A 9,612-nucleotide genomic window follows, 5' to 3' on the forward strand; every position below is an offset into this window, starting at 1 on the left:
TCAACAGATTCTGAATCATCCAGTTTCTACAGGAAGAAGATCCCTCAAAGGATCCAGTTGAGCAGTGAATGGTTTACATATCAGTGAAAGATGAGGTTGTCAAAACTTTTTTGTGATATGGGGCACAAGAACAGCTGGAGGAAAAGTAGAAAATACTGAAGATTTAGATTCCAGAGCATGACTCCAGTAGACTGAGCTCAAGGGCAGGGTTTGAGCCTCATTCATCTTTGGATTCTCATTTTAGGGCCTAGAATAGTGTACTGCACATGACAGCTTTTCACACGTGTGAGAAGAATGGAATGGGGGAGAGCTGGACAGGCCTGTGAGTTACCAACATCTCCAAGGGATGCTTTTTTGCCAACCATACACACTTTAATTCCTTAGTTAGACAGTTCAGATTCCCATCCCCTGGCTCCAGTTTGGTTATATAGTGTTTTTTTTTTTTTTTCTTCCAAGGCTCTTCCTCAAAAAAGATAAAGCAAGGTACACATTGTGAGTTGAACTATTTTTGTATACTAAGTGAAAATTTTAGTTCATACTTGAAATATATTACTGACTTTGAATAGTATCTTTAAAATTGAAATGTATTTTTCTTTTCAAATTTTTAATTAATGAAAGTTCAATTAGCCAACATATAGTACATCATTCATTTTTAATGTAGTGTTCAATATTCATTATTTGCATGTAATACCCAGTGCTCATCAGATCATGTGCCTTCCTTAATGCCCCATCCCCTCCCCCACGCTCTCCTCTACAACCCTCTGTTGGTTTCCAGGAGCCCAGAGTCTCTCATGGTTTGTCTCCATCTCTGATTTCTTCCCATTCAGTTTTCCCTCCCTTCCCCTATGGTCCTCTGGACTATTCCTTATATTCCACGTATAAGTGAAACCATATGATAATTGTCTTTCTCTGCTTGTCTTTTTTCATTTAGCATAATACCCTCCAGTTCCATCCATGTTTTAAAATTAAAGAGTGGGTCAAGAAAATAAAATATTACATCAATAGAACAATTTGGTGATTGCTTAAATTTTGTCTTTTACAAGTGTTTCACAGGTGTTTTGATTGTTTTGTAGGTGTTTTGATTTTACTAAAATTCATTTATTAGTTACTGCAACATTACTATTAATTACAACATATGTATTTTTCTCCTTCTGTAAAAATATATTAATCCTTTACTTCTTTATGTACAAGAATATTTATTTTCTTTTTTTAAATTGTTTTCACTGGCATAGTTATACACACAATATCCAATAAAAAACGTAATGTCAATATTTATTTTCCAGCCAACATTGTTATTTTTTCTGATATATTTTATAAAGAAAATTAAAAGTAATAAATATATAAAGTAAATAAAGGAGAATATATATTATGTTAATGCATACAAAAACTTAGTATCTAAATTTCTTTGACCAATTAATCTATATAGTCACTGTAAATGGCAAATTCTTAGATTCTGTCAAAAAATATTTTAAGTCAATTTTTAAAAGTGGGGAAACAAAGATGAAGGACTTGATTCATTCCCTATCATATTCTAAAGCAGTAATATTAAATAATATATTTTTTCTTTTTCAAATTTTTATCAAGAACTGATGCTATATTTTGTCCAAGGCTTTTTCTGCATTGACAGGATCATATGGTTCTTATCATTTCTTTTATTAATGTGATGTATCATGTTGAGTGGATTGTGAATACTGAACTACCCCTGCAGCTCAGGAATAAATCCCACTTGATTGTGGTGAATAATTCTTTTAATATACTGTTGGATTGGATTTACTAGTATCTTCCTTTTTTTTTTTTAAGATTTTATTTATTTATTTTAGAGAAGGAAGTGCACAACAGGGAAGGGGGAGCCAGAGAGAGGGACAAGGAGGGTCCCCACTGAGCAGGGAGCCTGATGTGGGACTCAATTCCAGGACCCTGAGTTCATGATCTGAGACAAAGGCAAATGCTTAACTGACAGAGCCATCCAAGTGCCTCATATTTGCTATTATCTTTTTGAGAATTTTTGCATCCATGTTCATCAGGTATAATGGCCTGTAGTTCTCCTTTTTAGTGAGTCTTTGTCTGGTTTTGGAATCCACGTAATGCTGGCCTCATAAAAAGAGTTTGGAAGTTTTCTTTCCACTTCTGTTTTTAGAAGACTTTGAGAAGATAGATATTAATTCTTTAAATGTCTGGTAGAATTTCTCTGGGAAGCCATCTGGCCTTACACTTTAGATTGTTGAGATTTTTGATTACTGATTCAATATTTTTGCTGGTTATGGGTCTGCTCAAATTTTCTATTTCTTCCTGTTCCAGTTTTGGTAGTCTGTATGTTTCTAGGAATTTGTCCATTTCTTCTAGATTGCCCAGTTTGTTGGCATATAATTTTTTATAATATTCTTTTATAATATTCTTTTATAATTGTTTGTGTTTCTGTGTGTTGGTTGTGATCGCTCCTCTTTCATTCATGATTTTATTTATTTGAGTCCTTTATCTTTTCTTTTTGATAAGTCTGGCTAGGGATTTATCAATTTTATTAATTCTTTCAAAGAATCAGCTCTTAGTTTCATTGAACTGTTCTAGTGGGGATTTTTTGTTTGTTTCTATATCATTTATTTCTGTGCTAATCTTTATTATTTTCCTTCTTCTGCTGGCTTTAGGCTTTATGTTGTTCATTTTCTAGCCTATTGTATTTGTGTATTTGAAACTTTTCTTGCTTCTCGAGGTAGACATGTATTGCAATATACTACCCTATTAGGACCACCTTTGCTCTATCCCTAAGGTTTTGGACTGTTATGTTTTCATTTTCATTTGCTTCTGTGTATTTTTTTTTAATTTTTTCTTTAATTTTCATTCTCTAGTAGGATGTTCTTTAATGTCCATGTATTTCTGGTCTTCCTCAATTTTTTCTTGTGGTTGACTTCAAGTTTCATCACATTGTGGTCTGAAAATATGCATGGCATGATCTCAATCTTTCTGTACTTTTTGAGGGCTGATTTGTGACCCAGTATGTGATCTATTCAAGAGAATGTGGGATGTGCCTTGAAAATAATGTGTATTCTGTTGTTTTAGGATGGTATATTCTGAACATATCTGAAGTCCATCAGGTCCAGTATGTCATTGAAAGCCTTTGTTTTCTTGTTGATTTTCTGCTTAGATGATCTGTCCATTGCCATAAGTGGGGTATTAAAGTTCTCTAATATTATTATACTATTATCATGAGTTTCTTTATGTTTACTATTAATTGGTTTATGTAGTAGAGTGCCCCCAAGTTAGGCACATAAATATTTACAATTGTTAGATCTTCTTGATGGATAGACCCCTTAATTATGATATAATGCCCTTCTTCATTGTTTGTTACAGTCTTTGGTTTAAAATCTAGTTTGTCTGATATAAGTATGGCTACTCCAGCTTGCTTGCTTGCTTTCTCTCTCTCTTTCTTCTTTTCTTTCTTTTGAGAGAAAGAGAGTTTGAGCAGGGTGGTAGAGGGGAAGAGGCAGAGAGAGAAGGGAGAGAGAATCAAGCCCCAATGCAGGGCTTGATCTCACAACCCTGAGACCATGACCTGGGCTGAAGTTAAGAGTTGGATGCTTTAGTAGTGGAGCCACCCAGCCACATGACTCCAGCTTTCTTTTGATATCCATTAGCATGATAGATGATTTTCCATCCCCTCACTTTCAGTCTGCAGTTATCTTTAGGTCTAAAATGAGTCTCCTGTATGCAGGAGGCAGCATTACCTATGGTTCTATAGATGTCATAGAGATGGGTCTTGTTTTTATCCATTCTGTTACCCTATGTGTTTTGTTTTTGTTCTTGATTTTTTTTTAAATTTAATTTTACTTTTTCAGTGTTCCAAGGTTGGGTATTAAGGAGGGCATGTATTTCATGGAGCACTGGGTGTGGTGCATAAACCCTATGTATTTTGATTGGAGCATTTAGTCCGTTTACATTCAAAGAGATTATTGAAAGATATGCATTTAGTGCCATTGTGTTACTTATAAAGTTGGTGTTTCTGGTGATGTTCTCTGTTCCTTTCTAGTCTCGGTTGCTTTTGGTCTTATTTTCCCACTCAAAGAGTCCCCTTTAATATTTCTTTCAGGGCTGGTTTAGTAGTCATAAACTATTTTAGTTTTTGTTTGTCAGGGAAACTTTATTTCTGCTTGTATTCTGAATGACAGCCTTGCTTGATAAAGTATTTTGGCTGCATATTTTTCAACACGTTGAATATATTGTGTCACTTTCTTCTGGCCTGCTAAGTTTCTATGGGTAGATCTGCTGCAAACTCATCTGTTATAGACTTTTCCGTTGCTGCTTTCAGGATTATTTCCTTGTCTGCTTATTTTGTGAATCTGACTATATGTCTTTGGTGATGGCCAGCTTTTGTTGAATTTAATGTGAGATCTCTGAGCTTCTTGGATTTCAGTGTCTGTTTCCATCTTCAGACTAGGGAAGTTCTCAGCTATAATTTGCTCAAATAAATCTTCTGTTCATTTTTCTTTTTTTTCTCCTAGGATGCCTATGATATGAATGTTATTATGCTTAAAGTTTTCTCCAAGTTCCCTAAGTCTACACTGGTGATACAATACCTTTCTTTCCCACTCTCTTTCACCTTCATTGTTTTCCATAATTTTATCTTCTATATCAAGGATTCACTCGTTCCTCTGTTTATCTATCCTCATTGTCATTGAATCCATTGTTTTGCATTTTGGTTAGATCATTTATTTCTGACTAGTTTTTAGTTCTTTTTACCTCTGGAGTAAGGGTACTTTTTACCTCTGGAGTAAAGGTACCTCTACTGTCTTCAATACTTTTCTCAATCCTAGGTAGTATTCTTTTAATTATTGTTTTATTATTTATTTATTTTTTAAAAAATATTTTATTTATTTGACAGAAATCACAACTAGGCAGAAAGGCAGGCAGAGAGAGAGGAGGAAGCAGGCTCCCTGTGGAGCAGAGAGCCTGATGTGGGGCTGGATCCCAGGACCCTGGGATCATGACCTGAGCCGAAGGCAGAGCCTTTAACCCACTGAGCCACCCAGGTGCCCTGATAATTATTGTTTTAAATAACTTGTATCTGTACTGATTAAATCTTACTTGTATCTCTACTGATTAAATCCCTGGCAGTGAATTCTTTCTGTTCTTTCTTTTGGGGTGAATTGCTTCATCTTGTCATTATGTCTAGGTCACTATTTTCTTGTGTGTGTGTGTGTGTGTGTGTGTAATGATTAGTAAAGCCTATTATATCCTGCTCCTGAGACTAATGGCTATATTAAGAAGAGGTCCAATAAACAAACCAACCAACCAAAAGCCAAAACAAAACAAAACAAAAAAAACCCAAACCAAAACAAAACAAAAAAGCAAAAGAAAGGAAACTAGAACAAGTGTGTTTTGGTTTGCTCATTAAAAGAAGGTAGATCCAAACAAAACAAAGCAAAACAAAAAGGGAAGCTAGATCCTAGGTGTGTTTTGGTCTGCTCATTAAAAGAAGCAAGATGCAAATAATAATAATAATAATAATAATAATAATAATAATAATAGTAATAATAATAAAGATAAATTAAAAAATTTAAAAACAAAAAAATAAAAATAAAAAATAAAAAAGAAGCTAGATCCTTTTTCCTCTGGAACTGAAGCTTTGCTCCGCTCTCTAATCGGTAGATTTGGTGTGGCCAAGGGGTTTGTGCTGGTCTTCTGCGGGCAGGGCCTGCTGCTCTGATTCTCAGGTGAACGTGCCCTAGTCCAGATATATCTGCAGGGGTCAGAGCTCGGTGTAAGCAGCTCCAGCGTCCACTAGGTGGCACTATTATGCTCCTTGAGGTCAGTCAGTGCTAAAGGGTGGGGTGGGGTCTGGGGAAATTGCACCACCCCTAGAGCAGGGAACTCAGGGCTGCTATTCCTCAGAAATCCCTCACACACCTCTCTTGTGTCAGGCTTCCACCAGATCCCCCCCTTCACCCTGCCTGAGTCTGTCCTGTCCATCTGCCAAAGGGCACGGAACTTCCGTGTTTTATCTCAGGTGTGCAGTAGGGTTTCAAAACTCCAAATTTTAGAGACACCCCCCCCCCCCCCCGACACCACCCCCCCCCCCCCGACAGACCAGCACTAATCCTCTTAGTGGGAGGGTCTTGCTGCCCTGTGGCTGGTACCGGCTTGTCCTAAAATCAGTTGTGCAACCACACCGTAGTATGGAGTTTCTGGCAAAGTGGACCTAAAAGCCAGCACTAAAGTTTGCAGCCTTCAGCCAGTGTCTTTGTTCCTGTGGTAGGGAAAGGGGCAAGTCAATGGTGTCCACAGGTCTTTTGTTCCTATGCCACCACTCCCACATGCACTCCAAGCAGGGAAACAGCTTCTCCTTCCATGACCTGGGAGATTCTCAGACCATGCTGCCCACTCTTAGAATTCCATTCTTGGGAGGATAAAAATCTATGAAGCTCATCAGATTTTCAAAATTCTCTGTGAGATCATGAAGGTGAATAAGCCACTAGACACACACCTTTGTTAGTCCTTTGAGCTGCTGGATTCAGAGCTCTCTCCCTTTTCCATTCTCTCTCCATCTGGCCTATTCCATTTGTTCTTCCCATAGAGGAGTCATATTTTTGTCTAGTTTTCTTACAAACTGTTAACTTACTAAGGGCAGGGTTAGTGTCCGATTCATTTCTGCAACCCCTTCGGGTCTAAACGTAGTCTAAGAGCTTGGAAGTTGTTTGCTATATGAATTAAGAGGACAGCAAGAAGTTGAGGATTAATAAGAGAAGGTCCTTTTTCACAGTTTGGGCTCTTTTTTTGTCCCCAGATAAGATAAAATTTTACTTCTATTCATTTAAGTTTTGACATATTCATCACATTTTCAATTTGTGGATCTCCCAAATAGAAAATTAAGGTAGGGAATATGAAAGACAAACCATGACTTCAGCTGAAACATCCCATATTTGTGTTTCCTAAAGGGAGCTCCCTCTGCTCTGTTCTAATCTGTAGAAAATGTGGGGTTTTGGTGCAGTTGTGGTTAGGGGTGGTAGGGGCAAGGAGTGGGTGACAGACTGAGTGCAGTTAAAGAGTAGATGTTTACCCCCATCATTGAGTCCATATTTCAGATGGAGGATTACTCGTGTATTGAAATATGAGTTTCTCCCTCACCTTGTGGTTGTTGCAAAGAGCTCTCAAGGTCATTCAACTGGATATCATAGGCCACTCCATACCCTGTCACCCAATATTAGGACCACTTAAGAATACTCCTTCTTAATCTTGCAATAACCCAAGCCTTCCTCACTTTGCCTGGTATAGCAGCCACCTCTGTGTTGTTTTTCCCCTTTCATCGGGCCGGAGTCCCCTGAGGACAAGGATCCAGTCTGATCCATCCCTTCACCCTTCATAGGGTCTGTGTGGGACAGACTGCTAGCAACCACCATATTTACTTCTTCTTCCTCCTGGCACACAGGTGGACCACATTTCCTAGTCAACTTTGCAGTTAGTCAGGTATAGACATCTGGCTGAGCTCTAGCTAATCTTCTAGTATGAGTAAAAGTACCTTTTTCAGGACTGGTCCATGGAGACCTTCACTGATTATCCTCCATGCATTTTTCTTCTGTAATAATCACAGGAGCCTTGGAAGCTACTTGCTGAAGATGATGAAGACACAAGAGAGAAGGACCCTGGGACTCAGGATCACTGCTTGGAGGATAACTTCTCTTCCTTCCACTGTTCTACCAAGCCTTCCTACCACCACAATTTTAGACCCACTCTTCTACTGTGTTAAACCACTGACAAATGTTATCCTTTGTGGCTGTTCTAGCTGTCAGCTTACCTTAACTAAACAGTATTGCCAGTGTAGACATTCCACAGTGTTTGTGAAATGGGATGCCCTAATAAGGCTCCAGTAGTTAGTAGAGAGAACAGCAAGGGAGCTTTGAAATCTAGATAAGACATCCAAATCTAGCCTGGTTTCCCTTTAGGTCATGGGGAAGTGAAGATAGGTAATCATGTCCCTGCCAAGTACGAAGGTGCAGTGTTGTTCTAACATACTCCACCATGCATACTGCCTCTTCATTTCGTAAGGCTCATTTAATAGAGGTAGAGACATCCCTTCTGTCGTAATCCATATAATCCCCCATGGCCTTCACCTCTCCAGAATCAGAAAAGAGTTCTCAAGAAAATACAGCAGAAGAGGGGGAAGTATTTCCTAGTGGAAATAAGATGGACCACAGACCAGAGACCTGTCTCTGAGTTCTTGATCTGCCTTTATTTTGTTGTGTAGCTCTGAGCAAACCTCCTTCCATCTCCATGTTTCTTTCCTGTTTTCTGGAAATTGTGTCCTGAGTCAGGGACTCTGAGAGGAGATGAGATACTCTTAGTCCTTTACTTCCTCTGGCTTCACTCTGAACAGTAAGGCCCTATTAAATCTAAGACTAGGGTTCTGGGGGGAACCAGTTCTTCAGGTGAGGTGAGTATTTTCATGAAGTGAGCATTTCACTCCTTTTCCTTTACATTTCATCATTCCGCTCCTTCCTTCCCTCCTATCTCTGGAGTTCCTACATTATGGCATATGGTGCTGACAACTTCTCATTAATAAGGAGTTTGCCTTTGGGGTTCACCAGGAGGCACTGTGTTTTGCTTCCAATCACAAGAGATCAAGAATCTGGTCTCTTCAGATAGAAAAGAAATCTGGAGCGTCCCAACTTAAGTTAAAACCTCCTGAGTGCTATGACTGAGCAGCCTAGAGGAAGCCATTCCGAGCAATGCTGAAACTACTTCTCCCACAAGAGACCCTTTCATTCTCTCCCTATCCTCCACTCCTGTGTCTCCATGTCCCTGCTACATGCATAAGCACAACTGGTGACTCTTCCACCTGTGGCCTTCAAGGGGCTTATTAAGCCATGGGGGTATGACTGGCATTCTCTTGCTTATGGACATTTGAAAGTAGATCTTTTGACTTTTAATATCTGTTCAAATGGACATTCAAAAGTAGATCTTTTGACTTTTAATATCTAAAACCCTAACCCCAGGAGTTAGGGTTTAAAGCAGATGTGATAATTTTCCCGGCAGAGCAAATCCTCTGGTGGCTGAAGCAAGTGCTCAGTACTTAAAGGACCTCAAGATTACCTAATACAAACTTTGACCTAACAACTTAATTATCTGTATGGTGAATAGGCCGAATGTCAGCATGTATACCTCTGGGTTGGGAAGCTCATTACTTGTGAGGTATTTGTGAACAGTTGTGATTATTAGAAGAGTTCATGTTTAACTGAAAGAATATTGTTCATCTGTAGAAAGAAGCTAAGGTCTTTGGTTTGGTGAGTAGAGAGAGCCCTTTAGCCACATACAAAGCAAACACACACACACACACACACAGAATGGCCTGGTGTACAAGCTCTTAGTGGTCAGGCACACCTCTGTTCACATCTCCATCATCATCGCTCAGTGCCTCCCTTCTTCCCTTCTGTTCTCAAGTCTTACTTTGATTTCTCTTGATATACCACACAGGCTATATTTTCTCATCTCTCTTGAACATTGTTCCACATTCTCTTTTGTTCTCTGTCCTAGATTGTGCTCACAACCTACCACTATACCCCATTCCTTCCACTTGCTTAGTTTCTGCTCATCTTTGAGATGTCAGCATGGATGTAATTTCTTTCA

The sequence above is a fragment of the Meles meles genome, chromosome 4, assembly GCF_922984935.1.
Source record: "Meles meles chromosome 4, mMelMel3.1 paternal haplotype, whole genome shotgun sequence".
Lineage (NCBI taxonomy): Eukaryota > Metazoa > Chordata > Mammalia > Carnivora > Mustelidae > Meles > Meles meles.